The sequence below is a fragment of the Ischnura elegans genome, chromosome 3, assembly GCF_921293095.1.
Source record: "Ischnura elegans chromosome 3, ioIscEleg1.1, whole genome shotgun sequence".
NCBI lineage: Eukaryota > Metazoa > Arthropoda > Insecta > Odonata > Coenagrionidae > Ischnura > Ischnura elegans.
Window position 1 is genome coordinate 99,627,487 of NC_060248.1, and position 27,248 is coordinate 99,654,734.

Below are 27,248 nucleotides of genomic sequence, written 5' to 3' on the forward strand. Positions count from 1 at the left end.
CAAGTTCGTGCATTTGCGGGTGACTCCGTAAAGTTTTCACCGTGGCCAGTGCCGGTAATGTACCTACTTAAATTATCCGAAATAAGGTTGTTGCCGTCAGTGAGTCCAGGTTCATTCTCGCGAGTAAGCCTTTTGCAATACTGCCTTGATGTAAAATGCAAATATTTTTCGTTCATGTTATTAATTTATCCCTCATCTTCGGGATTCGAATATTTGCATATTTTTTACAGTGGCGTAATAGAAAAATTAGCAGTGCCGGAAGCCCGGAATGCACTCTCCTTCACTTTTTTTAGAAGAGCAATATTACTCTTTATGTTTTTTATTACAAAATATTATTTACATTCTATTACAAAATGTTTTGTTTCGGTTTCAAATGTATACATTAGAAAATTTGAGGCAACAAAATTGATAAAAGTGTTATTTGATTATTATGTCGTTTGTTAACCTGTGTCGGAACGGTGTTCCGGCTCGTTCCGGTACCATGACACCTCTGATTGCGTATGAAAAGGTCTTAATTTTTTTACCCTTAGATCGTAAAATGGTCACTACTGGTATGAGTTTTTTTTATTACTCAGATAATTGTTTTTCAAATCATTGCATGCGTTGTAGTTGTATCAATTTAAGATGCAGCCCTTCGTTTTTAAAGGTATAATGCGCCCAGCCGTAGGGTGGAATAAATAATAAATTTTCTCAAAAATTGGGAGATGCGATCGAATGCATGGGAGAATATCACGAAGTCGTAATAGCTTGAGTTTTATGAAACAACATTTCCTCTTTCTGCTTTGAGATGAAGTCATGAAACATGTTCAGATAAATAATTTTCCGGGAAAATAAATGCTAATTTAAACTATACTAGATTTAAAAATTATATTTTACAGAAGTGATAATATAGCGTCAAAGGAAATAAATTATTAGTGCAATTTTTACGCTTTAATTAATACGTTATGTACTCAAGTGTTATTAAAAAAGTATCATTGGTATATATGAATGGCACTATTACCTGATATCACTTTCATGTCACGTACGTATCAACTCCATTGCCACGTGAAGTGACTCAAGGGAGCGGTAATTACATTTCACCAATTCTTATTAACCGTGGTTATATAAGATTACAAATATTTTGCTAACCTATTTCTAATGATTAATGAAATTTTTTGAGCTAAAACTAATTATTTCCGTTTTGATATATAAAATTAATTCAAAAATACATATTGGAAACTGAATGTGGAAGGAGAGGTGCCCCTGCCTGTTTTAGGGGCCTGCCGGTCGGCGGATATGCTGACCTCTGAAATTCAAACCTAAACGTGTCAGAACTTGACCGCGAGTATTTCATCTCCTTTTAAATCGCTTGGGAAAAACGTTTTCACTTTTCATCGCCATCGTACTCGAGATACATATCTATGTTTGGTCGTGTTAAATGCTGTGAAATGTATGTAAGTCAATCGTGTGAAATCATATCTGTAATTGGAAATAATTCTCCAATTAGTGAACGGAAGAATCCTTACGGCTATATGTCTAATATAGCCAAGTTATGCAGGTAGATCTACAACTTTTTCCACCAGGAATACGTATTTCCAAAAAAGTGCGAGAAAATGTATTAGTCGAAGTAATTTTTGAGACATCTATAACAATTATTTCCACAAACTTGAAGGTATATATCCACGAATTGTTGATTTTCAATATATCTGTTAATTTATTGACAGTAAGGCATCCATCAATAAGGCATCACCATTACTAGCAATTAGTGTGCAAATAAATTACCGGGTCTTCAGTAATTAGCGAAAATCATTCTGCCCTAGGAACTCGATGATCTAAAATTTGCATCAATATAAAATATAACTAAACGTTGAAGATATCCGAAACATATTTTCTGAATTTACTTCAAGTTAAGTTTAGTTTTATCTGTCATGACCGTAGTTGAGCTACTTTATGATTTAGATACCACCTCCCATCGTCATGTTCTCCTTGGCCAAATAAACCACCTCCATATATTATAATGTTATGTTTGTACCCTGACATTATTACCATCTCTTCTTCTGTTTCTGCTGAAGTAATTCCTATCACGTATTATAACGACTCCTGATATGTTCATTTTCTTTCGCCCTTTAATGCCAGAGAGACTTACAGGAAGTTTATTTATCAAGGAAGAGAACATGTTGACATAAACTGATTCCCAAGAAACTGAATATTCAAGTTTAAATAACGTGTGCAACTATCCCATAAGAATTATCGAAACATATTCATCGATTAGGAATATAAACGGTTTTATGAATGCTGACTGAAATAACTCATGGGGGGGGGGCAATTATTGCTTAACACTAGAACTACCGATGGAGTCATTTTGACTCCTCGCGATTTTTATTTCTCTGCCCTGACTAAAATTTTCCAAATTCCGGCCTGAAATTCCGTGACTTTTATTCATTTTTGACATGAAATAAAACTTTACGATCAAAATAGTTCTAGAAAGTAAAATAGTACTTATTTTTTAAAATTTACCTTCGACTACCAAAGGGAGTCATTTTGACTCCCTATTGTATTTTGCTCGTCTTTTCGCCAAATAGTAATATTTGTTCAAGAGTTTATTTCTTCTTATGTTACTAATTAATTTAAATCAACCGATGGCTTAAATATATAATTATTTCGCTTTCAGGCCAATATTTGCGAGAATTTAAAGGCATTTCTAATTTTATGGGTCCGTGTTTGGAACTACAAACCATATGAATGTCCTGATATAATTTTATCCTGCGATAAAGTGGTGAATATGCTATTCATATTGAGCATTTTCAAATTCATGTGTTTAGAAGCCGCCGTGTCTTGCCCTCATCCCTTACCCCTCCCTTCTCCCCGCCTATCAGGCTCGCTACAGCTCAATACTGTTACACAGTATTGCACTGCAGCGCTTTTATTTCACCCTTGATCTTGTGGAAGTTCATTTTCAAACCTGAAAAATTACCTTTGTATCCTTCCATTGATACAAGGATGAACCAGGAAAATAAATCAGTAGAATGAAATAAAGTTATTGTCCTAGCATTGTCGGCTCTGACAGCGCTGGCTGTCGCGCGCCGCACAGGAAAATCCCATTAGTAAATCCAGTGAACTCTGGAATGGACTGCAGAACTCTAGTGAAGTAAGGCTTTCATTTTTCCTGACTAGCAGTATGACCAGAAGAAGTAGGCTAATGCGTGAAGTCCTTTCTATGTTGCATTCTATACCGGAAGGTAAATCGGAATGCAAAAAGGAACATCATTTCGTCTCTGACGAAGTCAAAGATTTTATTCCTCACAACGTTTCTAGCTAGTCTGAAGATTCAGACATAATACGTGCAAAAGACATGCAGTAATTTACATTTACTTTCCCTTTCATAAGGAGTTACAAAACAAAGATATTATCCACAATTATTTATCGATTCGTGTAAACTGACTCACATAAAGTGATGTAAAATTGTGGAAGCACGCAAACAAAATTATGAAGATTTTACTCTTTTCGGTGGGGAGCTAGATGCATGTATAGCCATATTTTATGCCATTGAATATGAGGTACAAATGATCTCTCTATTGCAAGTATTTGGTCAAACGACTGGGGAATACCATTATCTAAAATGAACGACTGGGAACCGGTTTGTAAAAATTTTGCATTATCTAAGATTTGATGAGAAATCTAATCAATTCCAGCGGCTCAAAACTGTCAATTATGCCATCTTTTCAAGAGTGTAGGATAGATTCACAGATAATTACATTCCTTGTTAAAAACCTGGTCCATACATCACGGTTGTTGAACGAATTCTCCCCAGTAAAATCAGGTGTATTTTACTCAGTACATTCTATCTAAGCCGGACAAATACGGCCATGAATATTGGCTAGCTGTTAACAATGATAGCAAATATTTTGCAAATGCCTTCCCTAATGATGGAAAAGATTATTAACTTCATGCAGATTGCCGTTTAGTAGTACTGAAACTAATGTAAACGTTTCTGAAAAAGGCTGAAATGTTACTGTAGATAATTACATTACCTCAGTCAAACTCGCCGAACAGCGAAAAAGCTAGGGTTCTAGCATTATGGGAAAGGTAAATAATTCGAAGAGAAGTACCAAAAGAAATGAAATCACATTATTACCACAAGAACATATACTCAGCGATGGCCTATCTACTCGTTGGAAAATACTTCCGACTTAGCAGGTATTCATGGGCAGTGTACAAGGAGACTACCTAAAACATTTCGCGCAAGACGCTTTTGAAAAAGCTCGATACAGAGTCGGCTGATACTCAAATTAGATCTCGACAAAAGCGTGGCGTGTCCAATGCTGCATATTCTTCTGACGGGATTCTGCAAAAAAATATTTCCAGGCAATACCAAAGTGCAGAAAGAATCGCTCAGTTTGGAATTGTACGACCTGCCAAAAGTATTTCTGTGGGAAACTGTGGACAATGAACGACAAGTCTTGAACTGTAAAGCACCTTAGCCAAATTAGTGGCTTATCAAATGCAGTTTTTTTGCTGTATTTAATTTTCTTCCCAACTTCCATATAGCCTAGGTAATATTTTTGATCATTCAAACATGAAAATAAAATGTGTTGAAATGTCTATGTTTGCTGTTTTATCCAATTACTCTGTGAAAATCCTATAAAAACAACATAACATGTAGGAAAAAAGAATTTCAAAGCAATACAGTCGAAACTCGCATTTTAAAAAATATGATTTTTTTGTTTAAATAACGTCTGAAATAATGCAATAATAAACAATAATGATAAACTAAAGCAATGTATAAATAAAAACATAGATAAACTGGAAAAATAAACAATTATAAGGTAGGAGTCAAAATGACTCCATTTGGTAGTTCTAGGAGGGGTGTCAAGTCCGGTATTCCTAGTGTTAAACATAGCAATAGCATAAAATATCCCCAATAGCAAAGTTATTGCTGTAGGCATACATTTGCATCATTTTCAGATATTTTATCGTAACTCTCGGATGTTATAAATTTCAACACATAATGAGATAAATTTGTAAAAACAACGTTGTATAGCATTTTTTCGCTCAATTTAAAAATTTATTTGTCTCCTTGTTTGTATTCGAAGCTCTAGGCTCTATGATAATTAATACATTCTTCGTTCAGTTTAGCTGAATTAATTGGAAAGAGTGGAAATAACGACCAACCCAGTTTGGGATTCTTTGTGGCAATATTAATAAAGGGGAAGAAATTAGGAACTTCTGTGAGTATTTTCGTCTTTCGTTGAATCCCGGCCGTAACAGAAAGCTCCTTTGCTAAGGAGCAATTAGAGTGACCGATTCTCTTTGCGAGGACCTACTTTACGTGACAGGATTACTCTCCTTTCTTTGGTAATTGAGGATGCCTCCGACGCTAACGGTGGCCTTTATTTCAAATTTATTCGGGAAATCTGGTGCTCCACTTCATCATTATTCGTCGGGCGATTCGGAACTTCGGGACTACCCCAATGAATAAACCTGTGACTGGATTCCGTGAAACTCGTTCCTGGCCGAATCCTTAGAATGCAGTGCGTGGCTGCATGAAGCAGGGGAATTAGCGGGGTGGAATGATGGATTTTTCGTCAAGGACTTCCCGAAATCAAATTGAAATAACCTTTACTCTTTTAGCATCAAGAGATGATTATATACGAATTGAAGTTGTAACCGAATGAAGCATACCCAGTAAAGCGTGGGTTACTAATGAATGAGAAAATGTTGTACCTTCGCCTGGCTACGTGAGCACTTTGACGTCATTTGAAACTGAATAGTGAGGTAGTTTTGCTATTTCGTATACAAAATACCTATAAAGTTAAAATCACAGTGATTACCTACCACATGTTTTACGCACCATTTTTGGCTCCAAAATCTTCAAAGCAGTGACGTTGTTTTTCCTACACATTACATCATGCACGAAGCTTTTTAGGTGTGCAGTATGAGGAGTATGAGAAAGCCACCATTGTTAGGCCATTAGAAATATTTCTGTTTTGGAGAAACTTCCTATATTCAAATCCCCTCTCTATCGACTGGCACTAGTTTCACCCTGAACTGTTTCGGCATTTTTGAAGTCTTCGCGAAGGGGTAGAGAAAGCCCAAAACTCCCATCCGACGCGTAAAATATTGTTTTTCCTCATCATGAACGGCGTCTTTTGGTGTACATTATGAGAGAGCGTCCATTTTTACGCCTTCAAAATATTGGCATGCCTTAGAGTGACTTCCTCCATTAAAATCCCAGACTGATCTCCCCAGAATCCCAGACTCAATCGACTGACTAGTAAGGGAACTTCGTTTAGGAGGCCCAATTCCATCCCACAGAACGCTGATTTCTGTTGCATCTTCGGTCGCATTTTAATCGGTATTCAAAAATGTCCACGTCACGGTGATGAGTGCAATGCGATCCACTTAGTTTCCAATATTTTTCATTATAATGTTTGTAATTGCAAGGGATAGCATTTAAAAGTAATGAATTTGGTAGATCACATCATCGTGTGTATAAGTTTCGGTCAATACCCATAATTATACCTTATTTCCCCGCGAAACTATGATCAATTTATCCGCAGGCGACACGAGTGGCGACTTTTGTAAGCCCATTTTAATGCGCGGTGGGTGACAACACATTTCGAGGCCGACTTGAGGATTCCTTTTTGTGGTGTTCGTGGCTTAAATTATTAGAAAACTGTTAATATCCCTAATTATACCTTATTTCCCCGTGAAACTCTGATCAAGTTGTCCGTCAGGGACACGAGTGGCGACTTTCGTAAATTCATTTATATGCGCGGTGGGTGACAGCACATTTAAGAGGACGACTTGAGGATCCTCTTTTGTAATATTCGCGGACACTAGCTTAACTCTGAATTGTGGCTCGGCATTTTTTTTAAATCCTCGCGAAGGGGTGGGCACAACGCACACAACTCCCGCTGCTACTTCCGAGAGAACTTCGGAAACTCTTCAATCGAGGATCGTTCGCAATTACACCCCGGTGTAGCAGAGGGGAGGGAAGGAGGGGGAGTTTCCCTATATATCGCGTAGGCACGCTTAAAGCCCCCTTCGAAACCCGCGAAAGGGTCTGAATCCCTTTGACAGCACTGACGCCGCCACTTGCATCCAGTCATAAGTGCCCTTGTATCCCCTCTACGCCACTAGAACCACGACCGCCCCCATTATATCGTTTGCTTTTGTGTCGCGGACCCCTCACTCATCGTTTCATCCCTCTACTTGCGGCATCGGCGCTTGAGGACTCATTAAACCACGTCCACCAATAGACCACACCTTCCCCAGGGTTGCCCTACGCGAGCACATTATATTGACACTGTGTAAATATTCCTCTTCAGTGGAGTCGTGCCTATAAGAGGGCAGTGGCGTCGTTTTACAGTGCACTTCACTCCATCGCCCGTAGCTTCATTGTGGGAATAGTATTATTGTTGATTATTAAAACACTGAAAATTTCACGAACTCCAACCAAGCTGGTCACCGTTTCTCATCTACTCCTTGGCCATGGCGATCGGTCTTAAGCTGTTCGTTGTCATTTATGCTGTTGTCAGTGATTACTTCCCTCAATAAGCGTTTTTCCTGAATAAGTGAACCAGAACTCTAATGACGCCAACAACTAATTTAATGTGGTTGGTATCTTTCGCGTTTTTTTATTTTAAAGTTATGAGGGAATGGTTGACTGAAGGAGATAAGACCATTCATTGCTGCATCCTTACCAAATACGGTGAAACTATCGATTATGTGATGGACTCTCTTTGATCTAAACACCGGGTTTTGTGGCTTTAATGATGCCAACGTTTCGGTTAGCGACTCGTTTATCACCCTCTAAGCAAACGTCACGAATGTCCGATGGTTTTATACGGACGCTAGTAGTGAGGATTGGTCGAGGCCCGATTGTGGGACTCGAGGACGTCTACAGTTGAACTTTAGCCGCTGACCGCTGGCTTCGCTATGCCCATTTCAATTGTTTTTTGGATTCTGTTCCAAGAGCTGGTGATGTCATAGCCTGATTCTCGGTTTAATTTCCTCCTCTTCATTATTATTTCTATCGCATCCTTTGTCAAGCGATCGCCAAAAATTACCTGAGCTGAAGGAAACACACGTAGCGTCCCAATTAATCCGATGGTCCAAACTGAGGCTATGCTCAACCATCGCTAATTTCTCTGGCTGTCCACCTCGAAAATACCTTCCAATCAGCGGTGGTTAAACATAGCGTCAATCTGGAAATGACGCTAGCGTAAATTCACTGAAATTGCGAAAAGCCCCAGAGGATTTAATCACTGCTATTTACCGGGGAGGCATGAAATCTTATTCACTAAGTTTCTATCTTCTTTTCTTTTGTTCCGTAATTGGGGTAAAAGAGCTTCATTTTTAAAACTTCAATTTTTTCTTACTCATTCTCAGTGGTCTCTTTTAAGATGAAATTGTATTATATAGCCTCCATTGACAAGGGTTCAAACGATTATCCTCAAAGAGAGCATTATTGGTGTAATTTCGTAATTTCAATAACCCTATCAGTGGAGTTATCCTTGGGGTGATGAGGATATGAATAGTGGATTCATATTACATTCCATCCCGTCCTTAATAATAAGGGTATCTCTCAGCTCTAATGGAGAGCGTTTACCCATGCTGAATATTTATCCGATTAATATGTCCTTAATTATGCATAAAATTTTACATTCACATAAAAAACAATAGGAGTTATATCGGTTAGGTTCATTTAGGTGGTAGGTAATCAAATACCAATTTCCTACGGTGTTGGCATCATATCAAGGAATTGGGTAATGTCAGTAACTTGACTGGAATATAATAATATTTTTAGTTCTTTTGTATAATTTATTACAACTTTTATGAATAGCCAGTATTTTTAACTAATATGACTGCTCACATTTGTGATCCCACATTTTTTAATAGTTTGAATAATAATAGGTAATAATGTGATTTTATTTTGATATTTCAACAAACGTTACCATAATATTTTATAAAGAAATATACCCGTTAATTAAAAAAAATAAAGTTCTTGCTTAAATGTGGCGAAATGTAGTGACCATTTCACCTGCATCGACTAAAATGAGAAGGAAACAATGAGTGATGGAGAGACGGAATCGGGGAATACGAATAAAACACTTATTGCGTAAAAGACCAGCAGGCAAATGTAAACGAAAGAGTGGGAGAATTCCACTGGTCCGTTGTGACCTGCGCATGATTTAATACAGAAGCAGCGAAAGTGCGACCCCTTTCCTTTTATCATTAGAGTTTCAGCTCACTAGCTCGTTCTAGGATATCCTTTCTTGAGGGAATGAAATCCTTGCAATAATGAAAACAACATATAACCATGCGAGACCAATGCGTCGAGGAGAGGAGCAGCTGAGGCGCGGTGACATCTCCAAAGAGTCTATGACGTCATCAAAGCATCAGCGAAAGTGTTAAGATCGTTGGTGTATCGTAGAAAATTGCTCGACATGCAGGCTTTGGGTCGAAAAAGCGAAAAATATGCATGATGATACACAAAGGAAAGGATAAAGAGGTTGCTATCTGATCTCTGTGTCTCTTTTTTATCAAATACATAGAGGATGCTATAATCGTCAATAAAAACCTGGTTAACGAGCGTATTGGCTGCTTATTCCACGTATTCACGAAGCACTTTGGCTAACGAGAGATCCGAGAGCGCACCACCGTGCCCCGAACGCTGCCGGACGCCACGGAGGGAGGAGAGGGGGTGAAATTTTGATTGATTTTTTCGGAGTGATTCCGGTCGAGTGGATTGGGGGCGGAGGGGAAGGGGGCCAGGATCATTTTGGGAGGAGTCTGTGCTTTTCGGAGGTGATTGTGAGCGATCCCAAATGAGTTGGACGGAACGAATTAGCGATTTGAATTTGATGGATGGTTTTGGCTGAGTGAAAGAGAGTGCGAGGCTATCAGAGTGAAAATGGTCGGGGCTTCCAGTCTTTTATTTTATTTTTAGTTATCGCTTGTGCGATGAGGAGAGGCGAGCAATCGCTCCTCTTGGGAAACAGCTTTCAAGAGATAATCGAAGGAAAATATCGCGTTTTATTGCGTCAAAGACAGGCAAGGAAAAAAATAAATTCGTCAAAGATCCTTATGGTAAATGTTTTTCATCGAAATTTGCAGGCACACTATTTTAGAGATAATATCATTCGGTTAAAATTATTTTTTTTGCGTCTATATTAAGGCTATTTAAATGGTTTGTTTCATTTCTGCATTTCTCTTCTCGATGCAGAAATATAAATTATTTGACTTAATCCAACATTATCCACAGATAAAATACCTTTTACTACTTGGGATTTTCTTAAGACTGCAATTTCATGAATTAGTAATATTAGTATTGGTGTTAGAAGTAATTAAAGAAATAGAATTATTAAATAATGAAGAAGCTTTATTTCCTATGTGGGTAGGAGGGAATGTGTACATAGCATGGTCTGCCAACTATAAGCAGTAGTTTTAGCTTAACTTTGATGAAGCTTGTCTCATTCGTAATGATAAATGAGACGACTAGACGATAAGCCGACTGGAAAAAATTGAGCTACAGGTGTACCTATGCTATGCTGAAAATATCGTGAAGAGGCGGACGAAATATTCGATTTTTACCTAAGGAATTGTGTATATTAAAATACTATTCAATTGTAGTGATTCGATGTCCTTCTGTATTTTTAGGTATATTAATCATTTTTACCGGGAAAAATATTATGATTCTTCTTCCTTGGAATAACTTCATATGACTGGTAACATTTTCCGCTGTCATATGCAGTGAGCCATCTTCTGACTCAGAAGATCAGCCACTTCTTCCGTGAAAGCGCTGAAATCTACCTGTATCTCTCGTTATTTGTTCAATGACGAAGCGCGAATTCATCGAATTCCCAGATATTGCGCCCCTCCTGATCCGTGATTTGGTCTGTCCATAAACCGCGCGAAATTCCATTGTTTCTCACGTGCTATAGGCACGTGCTCACTTTCAGCTCTTAAAAAAGAATGAAAAAGGGAGTTGATAGAATCATTTTCTACGACAGGAATTTCACATCCACTTTCATATCCGGACAGAAATTATTGCTCGCTAATGGAATGAAGGAAACTTTTTTCATTTATAAATGTGGATATAATAACTTGACTCATCGTGATCCGCCAACGCATTTGGCATCATCGTGTGAAGTTCCGAAAGATTTTTCTGAAAGGATTTTCATTTAAGGCCAGGCCCTTGGATATAAGGGGAGAAATGAGGTTGCATGGTGTAAATTCCTACTATCTGACGGCATTCATCGCGAATTATTGGAGTCGAAAATGATTTTTTTCTCTGTACATAGCCAATATCTTTGTGGGCAATGATTTTTCAGTATAAAACAGGTTTTTTCATTTATTTTCACCTGTATAAAAAGACTATAGAAGGCAGTAGTAGCTCTAGAAGACAGTATAGATCGCATCCCATGGCTCTACTTACCAGTCTTAGCTTTGATGCTATACCGAAAAAGGCATAATTGATGGAAAAGTCCCCAGAGGAAGTGAGAAGTACCTAGGGCAGATCAGGAAGGTAAAAGAACTAGCATGAGATAGGAAGAGATGGAGGGCTGCAGTATACCACTCTTAGGATTGAAATACTATTTGGGCATTTTTTATGTTATGCTGATTAAGCGAACCCATTTAAAAACATTGTACCATTACCAGATGGAACCACGAGAACTTTTAATCTCGTTTCATTTCGCTCCATGGCTAGGTATTTGCGATCTTTCTAACACTTTTCATAAGTATCTCACTCATTACTTCGATACCCCGAAATAATGAAGATGTAGGGTGAACTATGATATAAGTGAGGCTTAATTAGAGAAACTTTTTTTCTTAGATCAGTTTTTTTCATATAGTATAATGTATATTAGTAGGAATTATGCAGCAGTACCGGAATTTTATCCAATTAATCCTCGTCTGGATCTCCCTTTTTATTTTTACCTTTAATCGTCTATGTTTCATTCGTCAATAATTTTCAGCCTCCTTATTCATCTTCTCTATTTCCACTATCCCCCGACTAGTTCATCTAAATTAGCCTTCTCAATAGGGTAGTTTCCTTCATCAAAGAAAACGAAAGGCGTTGATTGCGATTCGTTACCCACCATTAGTGTATTCATAATACACAAATTATTTGGTTTTTGAAATACCGGTTTAGACGAATGGCAAGGGTCAAATTTTATCCTCATTTGAAAAAGGCCAGATTGGCGCCCATGCGATTCCACTCCACGTGACGTCACAGGGACCTAGTTTCTACACGAGAGGATAGGAGTTATACATCGTCTGAGGTTACCAATGCATGCATGAGGCACAGAGCTCAGGGAAACATGTCTTAATAATCACCTATTAAAACTGGCTAAGTTCGGAAAGTTTTCTTCGTTTGATAAGGTATTAATAAACCTTTTTTAAGCCAAGCGCTACCATCCAGCAAGGTACTCAGCTATCCGCTAGCATCCTGCGACGTATCAGCGCTAAGCCTCGCCTCAAGGTCACCTCACCGGGCGGGAGGGGGAACCAGAAATACGACGTACGGAGATATTTCCCGGCATTCATACTTAAGCGTCGCGTTTTCGCGCGCTTGAAAATTTTCACTTATCATTTAATCGCGAAAAATAGATGTTGTCATTTAAAAATCTAAAAGCGTGAAATACGTACTCCAGGAGTAATAATCTTTCGATTAAAGCAATAAAAAAATAATAGGAAACCACCCTATTCAAATACACCCCTGTTCCCTTTTATGAGTTACTTCTTACTCTATCAACCCACTTTACTTTTCCTAGCTTTCTCAAGTCTCATGTCTCTGAAGGAATAATAATTTCTCAAGCGTTCCCGCAGTCCGCATTGCACTACTATTCAAAAATTCTCCACGCATAAAATTTCACCTAGGTATTTATTGAAAAAATAATGATTCATCAAGGTATAAAAATCAAATCATCCTTCCAGCTAAAACATATGAGTCTTGATTCCTTAAAAAAAATGATGCGAATTGTAAGATGAGTAAAAATCTGCAATTCTGTGGCTTGAAGTTTACTTAAAGCTTATTTTAGTCTTCTACGATATTTTTACTCTATAGCTTATTTTTCCATAGAGTTTAATTCTTTTACTTGCCTCAGAGATATTTTATTTTGAGCACAGAGGGAAAATATTACTTTGATCATGTATTTTGTTATGCTAGTGTGAGCTAAATGGATGGTATGGCAATAACCTGATGGATAAGTATTAGTGCAGCCGTTGTATGAGATTCTCCAACTTAATAAATCATTAGGACCACTGTCGTACTATAACTCCGCAACCGAGGTAAAAATGTCGCTGTGATCTTTCCAATGCTAGGGGAACCAATCATTTTCAAGATCATTATGGTAAAGTGGCTGGCAATTTTTCGCAAATAATTTTATTTCACTTCTTTACTCCACCGGTTTCCATACGTTACCTACTATATGCTATCTTCAAGGAATAAAAAATGTATAGTAATAGTTCATGAAGTGCTATTAGAAAATTTGAGTAAAGTTACCGTCAAATTTTACTTATATACCAATACTTACCAATATGTTATTACTCTACCCAGTTAAGTGTGAAACTTTCCTTATTGTGGAAGGCCCATGGACTGAAAGGAGGTGCGACATGAAGCTACTTAATAGAACAAATTGCGAAACAAAACTCCATTCAATTCCCACAGGAATTTTAAGCTGCGCAACGCGATTGCTAAGAAAGACATTGTGCGGATGGATATATTAAAGTTTGAGATGTGTTTTACATTTCCTAGCTCCTTGAAAGTGTATCCATATATTATGGAATGACTTTAATAGGATACGTCGCTTTATTTCGTCGTAAATGGATGTTAACATTCGGTGTCCAAAATTTCTCACCTTTTATTTCAAATAACATATTCTATGCTCAATTCATACACCTGCACATATTATCTTTTTTCCGTCCCTACAATGGTGATGTCGTCTACTGCAGCGTTGAAGTGTATCACAAGTAAAAGGTGCTGAAACAGGAATGTGAGTATATTTAGAGGAGAGACTATGAGCGAAGTCGGAATATAATGTCGCAAACGAGTTCTTCGAGTCCGTAATGGCATATTTTTATGAGGGTCTTAACCGGGACAAATGCCCGTGGATGCCACAGTGACATTCACTCAGCCCTTGCCGTACATCATCGGAGGCTGTGATGGCCACTGTTATTATAACGAGCCCCCGCACCGCAGACGAGCGGACGAAAAAAAAATCTCGGAGTCGGATTGGTCCCACCGCAGGACGCGAGGAAATTCCGGGCGCTATAAGACGGTAGAAGGAGGGGGTGAGGGGAGCTGGGGGGGTGGGGAGTGGTCACTTTGGGAGGTGGAGGGAGGAAGGGTGGGTCTTCAAGTGGGAGTTGATGAATAAGTGGGTGGGGCGTGGGGTTGTCAAGGGAGACCTCTCTGTGGCCAATCAGAGGTCGGACCTCTTTGGAGCACAGCAATCAACTTTCCACCCAGTCGGGTAATACCACCCCTGACTTTTTTTCCTTGAGTGAGCCACCTCTTTTCGAGATACCTGAGCGTCTCGTCCATACCTTCTCCATTTCATATGCTGAATCCTATTCCCTATCCCTAGAGTCATATTATGAAGTGAAGTTATAGAATTACGCGTTTTCAAGTAAGGTTTGAAATAAATTTTCAATCACCTCTTAAAGGAAGGCATGAAGTAAAAGGTATCGTCTTTTAATGTAGTCGTTTAAACATAGTAAAGGCAATAATAGGGATTAAGACGTACTTATTTGTTAAGTGTCCAAACTTTGTTCCTAAATTTTCATATTTTCCAATTCGTCATAACTTAGGAAGATACTGCTTTGAAAGTCATTCGCTTGATTTCATCCTTTACCAGGTTGCATTTTCTTCTCTCGTGTGAGATGATAACATGCGATGGTTTTCGACGCATACCTCGAAAAATATTATAATTTTTTTGACAGTCTATAAACATCTACTTTCACATTATTTCAATCCGAGGGGTTATAATTGTGTTTGCTCTTACCTGCTTGCCTAAGTCTTCCAATTTTTATTCGGGTTAAATTGAAGAATTCTTGTATTGAGGAAATTAATAGTGTCGCCTTTGAAAGAATGGACTTCCGAATAAAATATCAATTATAACAGTTGCAATACTCGAGGTCAAGAGCCACTAATACACTAAGTCACGTGTCGAATTCTCTAATGCAACACTTCGAATACTCGAAGAACAAAGATATCATTGGTTCATGTAAATGTTATATAACTAATAACTTTAGGCTTTACTTTAATTAATTAATTAATTAAATAACAGTGAACCTTACAAAGTTTTATTTCCTTACTTCCTAAATGTTATATCCTTATTTAGGCTTTTATTCCTTGTTACATTTCTTATATTCATCGTACATGTATATCGAATTTATATTTTTTTGGACCCTAAAAGTTTATAGCCGAAGTTTTTGCATTACTGCTCAGCCAGTCCACTTCTTTTGGAATTATAGCTATAAATTTTCTCCCGTTTAATTTTTATTTTAAAATTCTTCCTTTCTCGTATATGTAATTTATTGGGGTGTGCATATACTTTGAAGAACAAATTTCGGTAAGAATTTCTCGGACTGCTTCCGGCCGGGTAGAGAAGAGTCAAAAAATCATTCAAAGAATGCTTCCTGAGTTCCTGTTTCAATTTTTTTTACTATTCCGTTTAAATCTTCTTGCACCCCTCTGTTCCATTATCCGTCCAGTTCCTCTCTATTATAGTTGGTATTCTAATTTCTATCCTTTTTTATACCAGACTATTTGGGTTTCCCCGAAGCTGTTTTTATTTACGAAGAAATCGGTCATTAGCTACCATCCCTCAGCAATAATGCTGTGAATTAATTTTCAGTTAAGTGATACATTATTTCTCTACCGCATTCCACCCCTTTCGTAATTATTTGGTCGGCTTCTATAAAAAAATTCTAGCGTGAGTTTGTGAGGCTACCATTGAATTTTATGGTGAAAATCGCGAGTTGAATCTCTTTGAAATTTTTTTTGAAATCATAAATTGTGCTCTACGCGCGCTATGCAGGGCAGATGAGTCTTGAATTATGTCGTAAAATAACACTGACCGAGTGAATTTGAAGAGCCCGAGGCATCATGAATAATTCATGACGATTTTATTCACTTTCCTCGGTCTCCGGTGGCGCTGTGAAATGCATCTCGTTTAGATAGCCATGAAAATATTTCTGGTTGTAAAATATAATTACCACTATATGCAGCATCATTAAACGCACCACTTAAGTAAAATTAAACTAGACTCGAATCATTCGTTAGTGACTCCTATATTACATTCTATTAAGGCCACCCGTGCTTTGACACCTGATGGATGAGGCTTCATTTTTCCCAGTCAAGTTATGAAATATATATGACCATTATTTTCAGGGTAAATACGTATGTTATTAAAATGGATTCGATTTAATTTTTGATCATCATTACATTTGGGTTTTAATTGGGCATCTTTAGACAGTTTTTAAAGGCATCATGGTTTGGTCCTTGCAGCCACTCTGTTACAGGGGTATCCCGTTTATCTGTTACAGATGATTACCTAGTTGAATTTTAATTTGAATGCAAATTTTAAACGATGCGGCGAAAATTATGTCACACAATTATATCTAGGTGCATTGAATATCAATTTTGAATAAAAATGGATAAAAATTGATGTAGTTAAAATTGTGACCCAGTCACCCTTATACGAATTAACATTATTCATAGGATTCACTCCAGCTATCCTGCTAATTATGTTAAGTGCAAGGCACGTTTCAGTAATCTTGCTTACCTTTTCAAATTTACGAGCTAAATTTTATTCCTCATGCATTGCCATTTTTATTATGGTACTCCTATCAAATGGTTGCTATTATGCATTACAGCTCTTGAAATGGCCTCAACTATATTAACTCCAGCATATTGCCAGTGGGGGATTTAGGAGATAACCATTTTTTCTAAAAGACTTAATGAAATATAAAGTACTTACAGCTAACTTGATTGTCAAACTTTTATTTACTTCGAGGCAACAAAACTAAAAACTGTTTTAACTATATGAATATCAGTGTGTTTTATTTGTGTTTTTTTTAAGCGATATGAGGAATGATTGTCAGAGATACTAAATATAAAAGCCAAATTTTTTTATTTAATAATTTTGAGTTCCTTGTAATCAGAGCAGTAATGAAAAAATCGGGGGAATTTATGACTGACGATAATATCCTAGGTGCTTACTGTCAAATAGGCGTCATGCATTACAACATGATCACCTGTATCCGTGATGCTCTAATCCTATAAATCTCGATAAGACCGTTATTATAAGTACAGCTTTTGGTATATGTGAGGATTTTTATGGGGGCGCATTTCTTTCCACAGTGAAATATTCTATGCTGAATAAGTGTGATCCTTAGTTAATATAACATACTTTTATTCCATCGTATGGCCAGTTCGTGTTATTCTCCCGATCACTTTTACCCTGGGTACGTACGGAGGGTTACTAGACTAATACTAGAGGTTACAGTCTAGATTCATATGACCTGAATTTGAAAAAAAAACCTTCGTAGTTTCATAGGTCTTAAAGTTATTATTTTCTAACTAATTTCTAGCCTATTTTTATTTTTTTGTAATAAAGCCTTGGTGAAAATACTCAGTAAGTCAATGGCCATTAAACTCCCCCCCCCTGTTATATACCAATCTTACTACACTTCTCCTCCTTATCACTTCATCATTTTGACTTTCGTATGGTCAGTGAAAACGAGAGCCTTTCGGACTTGCAGGGTGATGCTCCAGAAGCCTTGTCTTGTCAGAAGTCTTGAAATTCCAGGCTGGAATTCGGGAAGGAATGAGGGAATCGGGGGTCTCAACGTGATAGGCACGTCTAGTCCTCCGGCATTTGGTCCGGGAAGGTGGCGAAGGGGGAATCTCCTTCGGCCATTGGGGTAGCACAGACTTCCACCAGCGGAAGCTGAAATGTACTATTCATAGAAAGGGTGGTTTGAGAGTTGGGATACTTATCAAAGGGACTTGAGTTTTAATCCCGCATAAAGGCCTTAAATGAAAACTCCTGAAAGTGCAAGGTGACCTGGCCTCAATGTGTGAAATGAGTAGGTTAATTCCGGGGTGAATTCTACCTTACCTATCCAAACCAACCATAGAATTGAATTATATAGAGAGAGGGAGATAGAGAAAATGAGAGAGAGAGGGAGCCACTCTATTACAGGAATGGAGGTAGATAATATCTTATTGTCAGTCATTGTCTTGTTTCATTTTGACCCATGTAGCTTAATCCGGAGTGAGCTCTACCCTTACCAATCCAAGTGAGAGAGAGAAAGGGAGAACAACTCGATGATAAGAGATTTTCCTGAAAATTTTGTAACGGTCAGTCAGTGCCTTGCTCCCATCGCACCCCTATGTCTTGATCCGGGGTGAGCTCTATCCTCTCCCATTCAAGACAAACTTTGTTTCTAACCACTGAGTAAAAGAAAGCTAGAAACACCCTATGAGGATATTTGGTCCTGTAATCTTTCTTACTTTCCGATTCACTCAGTGTCTTGCTCTCCATCATGACATCTTCAAAGCCGGGAGGGATGTTCCTGGCAGGAAGGGGTTGCATCCACCCCCCTCGGCCTGACCTCCACGGCGCGAGAGTGCGCCGTCAGCGCGGCGTCCTCCGAGGGGGCAGCCGTGGAGAGGCCGCCGCAGGAGCCGCGGGGGAGTCAAAAGACTGTCACGCGCGCGCTCGCTGACCGCCCGGGCGACGTGACCAGCAGGCGCAAGCGAACGCAGCGGCGTTTGTCGTCGCAAATAGAGAATGCGGGGCACGGAGGCGGCGCAATAAGGGCCTCAGGTACTCTGGGTTCGAACTTGAGAGTCGTACGTGGCCCTTTGCCGCTGCTCTGCTTTTTTCTGCATCGTCCCTGTCAAGCACATATTCCTCTTTATATTTATCCTTCCCTCGTTGTTGTCGATGTCATTCTGGTCCGGGGAAATGGTCATCGGGAACCATACTGCGGTGTATCAATTGCAAAAGACTCGTTTTATTGGTAACTTTGATTCATCGCGCATAATACTTGAGGAATGTAAATATGCCGATAAATTGTAGTAGATCAACTATAGTGGAAAATTGCAACTACCTTTTCTTTCAATATGTCGAACTAAATCACGCCTGAATTGATGACGATCTATGCTTTAATAGGAATAGGGACACCAAACCCTGTCCACCCCTGTGAAGATCAAGTTTCTTTTTAATCAAATAAGTTCAACAGATTTAGGCTTCAATTGGTGGCAGCAAAATAAAAGATGGTAGTACTTTTCCACAAAATTTTTACCGCGTACAACGCGTTTCGGCTCACTGAGCCATCACGTTGTACCAGCCATCGTTTTGTACCAGATGATGGCTCAGTGAGCCGAAACACGTTGTACGCAGTAAAATTTTTGCGGAAAAGTGCTACGATCTTTTATCTATTTAAATTTTTTTAAATCCATCTACTCCACTGTTTGCTACAATATGGAAGGCCATGATGGGGATGTTCTAAGTAGCTGAAAAGTGTTGACACGCACGTAATGAGTTTGTGACGTCATCAACTTATTTGAGAAAAGTTTAAGGTCATCGATTTTCCGCCGCGAATGGTTCGAGGAGTAGGCGGCGTATCGAAAAAAGGAAAATATCGTTTCTTTTTTTAATGAATCCCAATTAAAAATTGAATAAAACTGGAGATACCGAACTGAGAATTATTTTCGGAGTTATTAACTGAGGTTATTAGCAATTGATGTATATATTGTATTTTTTTATTGATATTCCTCAAAATTGATGTCAATCGTCAATAAAAATACTTTTATACGTACTATTTCTATTTTTCTACGTATCGAAGGAACATAAAACTTATCTAAGGTTATACACACAAATAATTCTTATTTCAATGCTTTTGGTCTCCTTGCTAATCTATCTTTACAATCGTCTATTCCAGTCACTTTTAAACCTTGAGGAGATATCTCAGTAATCCTCAATTTCTGGAGTACATGGATATGCATTTCTGAGTAATTGAAAAACCATTGTTCCAGTTGGATTTGTACAATGCCTAAAAATGATCTAAATTCCTGGATCGAAAGTTGATGAACTCTCATATTGAAATAAATTCATTATTAATTTGAGGGTGTGCAATACGTCATAATTATTTGTAGTACTTCATAAAAAATTAAAGTAAATCAACTACCCAATTAGTGAATTAATATCTTTCTGAATCAATGAGGACTTCACAAAAAGTATTTTAGTCTCAGCTATTACTCAGACTATTTAAAAAATATTCTTTCCATAATTTCAGTGAGGGTTCGAGAGTCGGAGATTCTCAATGGAAGAGCAAAAACAGTACCAATGCATTAGTACTTCTTACGTGCTCCAAAGCATCAATGAAATTGTGAATAAATGAGCCACGAGAGTATTCGTGACACGCTCCTAAGTCTTGCCTAGCATATATGGGAGGTGTAAAAAGAAAACCAAATTATTTGCGAGTGCAAAAAGGTCGGAGGTCATATTTCATTCAACGACCCGTGACTTTAAACGACTCAAAGCTGGGAAAATGAAACGGTACTAATATTTATAGCTGACAATAAAGCGGAAGGGTATCTAGAGAGACGACAGTAGGAATAGTAAGGGACGGAGTTCTTGCCCTCTCCGTCTCATTGAGAGATCCCGACGTGAGTCAAGCGACCAGCCTCCTGGCGGCAGACGGCCTGCTTGCCGGCGCTTACCCTTTTAATTGGTTCGTGTGCAAGAGGCGCATGGCGTCTGGGCAGAAAAAACCCTTCGCACGTGAAATGAATTGCTTCCGATCGCATCTCCACCTCCTTCTCCGTCACATTGGATGGCTTCCCCCTCCGTGGTTACCCTCGGCGACCATAAATCCCTCCTTGTCTTTGCCCTCACGGTACTGTGACCAGATCAGAATTTAGAAAAGATTGATATTTGAAATAAAAATACTGAAAATTAAAAAGCTTAGATTAGAAAGCTTGAGATCACATTAAAATTGATTGAATTTGGGAAGAGAAAACAGTGTTAAAGATGGTTCTGTGCCGGTTTAACCTTTAAATACCGAACTAACATACCTACTGGTTTTTATTGTTTTTTGCATACCCTATTTATTTTACAACTAATTAAGAGATATTGTGGAAGAAATCCCGAACAAAAATATTTTAATGCGTTTTCAAGCATTTTCCTTAATGGGAACACGCCACAAAATTTTGCTATTGCTTGAAAAGTGAACATAAACTTGGCCAAAAAACTACATTTAACAGTGTAACATATATTGATCTTTTGAATTAATGAGCATTTGTTACTGGAGAGCGAGTGTAGGGAAAACTATCGAATAAACCGCATACTCACTACAGAGGTGGGGAAAGTAACGAATTTTAAAAAGGTAAAATCAACGACCAATATATATACACAAGTCATGCGATTCACTTAAAAAAATACTTCATTTCATCTTCATAATACCTTGCAAGCCGCCTAAAAGGTGTGTGGCAGGGGGTGTTAGGACACCAGCCATTCTTACATAAAAAGGACGATATGTAATAGGACCAGCATTTATTAAAGTCCTTTATGGTTCGGGGGAAAAACGAATTCCCATATCTATCTGTTCGGCAAAAAATCTCTCTTAATTTATCGCTTCTGTCGGATCTGGAAATATAATGCGGCCCTGATATTATGTTCTCGTGTCCCTCTTAAAGATATCCATTCTCAATTGTGCAAACAATCTAAGCCTAGCGCGCAGCCTCCGAGTCTCCAGCGGCTTCCACCCTAATTCGCTTAACATTCGGGTAACACTATTTGTACACCCGTTGCAGTTTTTGACGAACCGCGCAGCAATCCGCATGACTGTAATTTGTACAAAAGTTTGTTGTGAGGAATTGTGTCGAAAGCTTTCTTAAAATCTAGAAATAATGCGTTAAATTGTCTTTTCGATTCACCAGATTTGAGAACGTCGTGAAGAAAGAGCGCGAGTTGTGTTACACATGATCTACCTTTTCGGAATCCGTGCTGACAGCTATGGAGGAAATTACGACTGACAGAAGCGAAGACGAAGTTATTTACGTACAAAAAGCTATGAAAGTAATCACAGATACTAAATATAATTTTCATGAATTTCTATTAATCTGTTCCCAAATTGGAGCATTGAACTGTAACCGGTTAGCATAGTTTAAATGGAAAATTATGTAATTCACTGCGGCCTGTCTCCTCTCTTCCAATCCCTGAAAGGCTTATTCCCTTTCATTACATCTGCGTATCCAACTCTCTTCCTCCACCTCCCAGGCTTTCATAAGATTTGACCCTCTAATAACAAGTAAGTAATATTAGCAGGCGTGACTTGGTGTGCATCCTATATTGTTGTAGCTGAAGGAATAACAACTTCGCTTTTCCCACATGGGGATTGATTTTCCGACCATGGTTTTGCTGCAGCGAAACATTTTCAAGGTTTTCATTTCACGGAAATAGCAAAGTTGTTATTCCTTCAACCCATACCTTCTCATACCTACTTTTTTAGCTGATATCCCCGCTAATTACTTGCCTAATTCAGAAATTTCCTCGCCCGTCATGTCCAGCACTTCCTAGGTCCTTTTCTTCTCCGTCCGCTTAGGTTTTTCCACTCTCTTGCATATCCTCACTCATCCAGTCTTTTCTCATCTCTTGCTTCTGTGTTCACGTTTCCGCGCCGTATAGTGCTTCAATCTAGATGAGACTCATCACTAGCCTTTTCTTCACAATAATATTTAGCGATCTCTAATCAGTTATTTCGTATTAATGAACGCCTAGTCACTCCATTGGGACTACGGTATAACGTCCCATCCGACGGACGTATGGCGTACTTGAGGTGCCCTCCATAATGCATTTAAGCAGGGATTGATTTATTTATTTATATCCCAAATGAGGCCACATATCGGCTCCCTCTTCTCCTGACTCAGGGGTCTTTCATAATGTTTCGTCAAGTTATGCAATGTGGAATTGGCTAGCAAGCATTTTTTGATTTTGAATAAAATCTGTAGATTCAAGCCTAATGCCGAAAAATTTATCTATCTTGAAATAAATACTCGCAATTTGACTCAGTTTTAAATATTTTTAAGACCTACGTCCTAGTGTTACCACGTCACCTTAAAGATTCTGTGGCTACATCGAAACGTAGATCGTAACAAATTTTATAATCCTGGAAAATTACAAGCATTTATTTCAATATTTTTAATTTGTTTCTTTTTATTCCTGCGTATTTATAATCCCAGGGAAAATAAGTTCAAACGATTTAGGCGTTTTATAGTGGAAGTTCGAAATTTCGTTCGACATATGAAGTTCGAAATTTCGTTCGACATATGAAGTTCGAAGTACGACAGAGCCATTATCTGGTACAATACTGATCTGGTCTTGTACCAGATGATGGATCTGTGAGCCGAAACGCGTTGTACGCATTTAATTTTTTGTGCAAAGTGCAACCACCTTCCCTTTCAATCCTAGTCAGTGGTGGATCTAAGGGTGGGGGGAGGGCTAAGGGGGCTATAGTCCCCCCATTGCACAGTGGGCGGAATGCCCAATCTAGGCGGAAAAAATATTTTTTTCTAAATATGGGCAAAATATGAACTATCTTCAGATTTTTGTTAATTTATTGGTGAAAAGTATTAGCCAAAAATATTACTCAAGCATAAATTCGCTTTAAACTCAAATTTAGCCATTCAATACCTTTGAACGGTAGTTAGGGACTAGGCCTAAACTGGCGGTTTGACAATGGCAACCTTGCATGCACATCTGATAATGGTACTTCCTTTTACTTGCCCAGGAATTGTGAATGTCTCCAAAAATATGTCTTCCAAATCGTAGGAAATAATGGCACTTTTGTTTGCGGGGGGGAGGCGGTTTATGGCTGTACACGCGACAGTGTACGTGCGGATAACAAAGAAACTTATTCCACGAATTCGATTCCGCACAAATTTTGTTGATTTTGACTGAGGCAGAAGTAAAATATAGAACAAATAAATATAAATGATTTATATTATACGATCAGGTATTCAAATCATTCCCCAAAGACAAAAAAAAACAAATATGAGCAGAGCAAGGCTACAAACATTCAAATAAAACAAAATATCTATTTCATTAATTCACTTAATATTAGCGAAGAATAGCAAAATAATAGTTTTAAACAGATGGTAAAGGTGGCTAAAAGTTTAATTAATATTAATATACGAGTCAAAATTTTGCTATGCAAGTAATTTTCTCTGCAGCAGAATGATAATATTCACAATAATATTATCATATTATTAGTTACTGTCTGACGTTTCGATTTCACTGCTATCATCTACCTCACTTTCTCTTGGTATAAACTCACATGTCTCTGTTAATAATTGCAAAACTTCAGCAGAAATATTATTACTTTTCTTTGTACTTTGTTGACGTTTGGATTAAATCAGAGGATCTGAAGAAATTAGCAACCTAAAGAAGACATCCTCAATATTTTCGGAATGAGAAATCTTCCTAGCATGCCTTCTCCTAAATTTTTTTTAAAATCCTTGTTTCTTGCCTCCTATGCCTCTTCTGACAACTGTACAATAGGAAGAATGGCTGATTTTATTATGGAAGCACAATGTATTATTTTTATTGGCCGGCAGAATGTAGTGGACGACGGTTGTGGATTTTTCCACAGTATCTTTTTATTCCCACTTTGTCCCAGCATTGATATAATTCCAGAGGTACGAGAGAGATGACAAACACAGATGAATCATTCTGAGCACCCTCATAAGTTTCATAGCGCTGTTTATATGCGCTTTGACCACTACTACCGTCACACCCCCATTTCAATATTAAATGCAGTTTTCTCTCAATAGTGCAGTGCATGAGAACATCCTTTTGCACTAGCGCAATGCGTTCGATTGTGAGGTCCAAAAGTGCTTGTAATTTGATTTCTGCACACCTTTCTGTTACTCTTATAGTTTTCTTAGGAGGATAGCACCGCAATTTTGACAATTTTAACACATCATAAGACGGGTAAATGTTGCTTAATCTGTCCTTCGCTCCTGTCCTGATTCTCGTGTACTGCGCCTTTGTCAATCCAGTTTCAATCAGAAGCGCTAGCGCCTCCTCCCCAGTGTATGTTATTGATGGTTGTGGGGGCGATTAGTAGGCTTGCTTTAGTTTGTTAGCCCTACGGGGAGTATTGTGGGTAACTTCTCTCACCATAGCTGTAGCGTCTCGTTTTCCAGAAGAATGGAAAGTATACTGGGCCGCGAACACGATTTCATCCTCTGTGTGCGACTTAATCAACGGCTGCACTCTCGTCCGTTTCGCTCTATCCGTACAGTGTTCGAACAATTTTCTGGGTCTTCCCTTGGAGGTTGATGGCTCAGCTTCGGCACTAAAGTAAATTCTGAGACGTTTTTCTGTCACTTTTTTGGGTAGGAGCAATGGGTTTTGAAGCCACGTATTATATTTTGTAAGAAAATATTATATTTTCTTCCACTTTTTTTTAAACGCCTGGCGTAATTGTTTAAAAAATTCCTAATAGCTACACTAATACACTTCTTAGTATCAATATCACTGTCACTAAAATCAAATTTCTTTATTAAATAATCTGGTAATGAGTCTTTTGTCTCGATGTTGTCGCGAAGTAGACTCTCCGCGCGTCACGACAGCGCTCTTCATGGCGCCTGAAAAAAACACAAAAACTATATTTCCACACTTTTCCGCACCAAATCCCTTTATGGCCTCATTTTTGAATACATTCTCTAGACATTTTTACTTAAATGAGCTTGACATCCCTAGAACATTTTTTTATAAGCCAAACCAAACATTTGCTATCTCAAAAAGTCAAGTATTTTTGCAATGTTTATTTAAAAAAACAGTAAAAAATTCAAAATGGTAAATGTAACACTATATATCATGAAAAACGGTAGAACATACCTTAAAAATAATAATCCAAATTCTACATATATGCCTTTTGCACTGGTCACCTTACTGCAAGCTCTTCACTTCACTGTCAAAATACAACTGAGCCTGGTCGGAAATACGTCTCCGTAGAAAGGGTGCCTCTAAATGGCCATAGCGGCGCTATTGTGCCGAGGATAGTGACCTCAAGGGTGAAAAAGGGTGCTCCCACTATCCCAGGACAAGGTTAACGGCAAAAATTGTCCCAACTGTAAAGTCGGTTTTTGGACTTTTTTCCGCCTAAATCCTGGATTCCGCCCACTGTGCATTGGGTCGAAACACACACTAGGTAAAATCGAAGTATTTGAGGGTTACCACTTGGCACAATAGTGTTTAGTTATATTTTCCTACATGTTTACCTTCTTTAAAGAATTGAAATACAAATCAGCTCTGAACTCAGGGCCTGTTTTACATACTTTTAGTATATTTAAATCCAGAGGTAGATCAAGGGAGGGACTCAAGCCCCCCTCCCCTTGGGTATTCAATTTACACTAGATAGAATCTTAATCTTACTCCCTACACCCCTTGTCCTTATCCTGGATCCGCCACTGATCCCAGTCAGATTTTATTGCTGCCCGGGCGCAATCAGTAATATTCCAGGATCAGTTACAAATAGTCAATCTTTGATAAATCTAAGCTATTGCTCCGAATTCGCAAACGGACTCAACGGGACGGAAGCCACCGCTCCAACCCGATCCCCTATTCCTCCTCGTCCCTACTCCTTACTCTTGGCTCGCGGGGGGGGGGGGGAGAGGGTAGGGTGGGAGAGAGTGCAAGGGGGATCAGTGGGGATCACGGACGGTGAGGATCCGCGAAGTGACGCTGTTGAGGAGTGCGTGAGGGCAATGCCGAAGCGATGCACGATGCGTCAGAGGCGGCCAAGAGCGCGACACGCGAGCGACTGCGCTTCCGAAAAAGGCGGGAAGGAATCGGAATACGATCAAATGGGCCCCCATGATATGAAACACATATTCGCGGCATTTTCTTCCTCGCGGTACACCTGCTGCTTGGGCAATACGGGCACGTTGTTTGGTTAGATAAGCATTTTGCGAGGCGGCAGTCGACCAATGTCATTTGAAATGCTAAATCGTGGTGAATGGGCAATGAAAGAATAATTACTTTCACTGCTAAAATGGTGAGCCGTACAAAGTCAATGATGTCTATGGGAAGGCGTGGAAGGAATAACAGTTAATGATCCATTTGAACATCGAGTAGTTTCAAATGATAGGTTCTGTTCCATCCTTCTTGAAAATTCATTCATTCATAACATATACCGGGGTATCATAAAAGAATGGTTGCGGTTTTGAACATAGT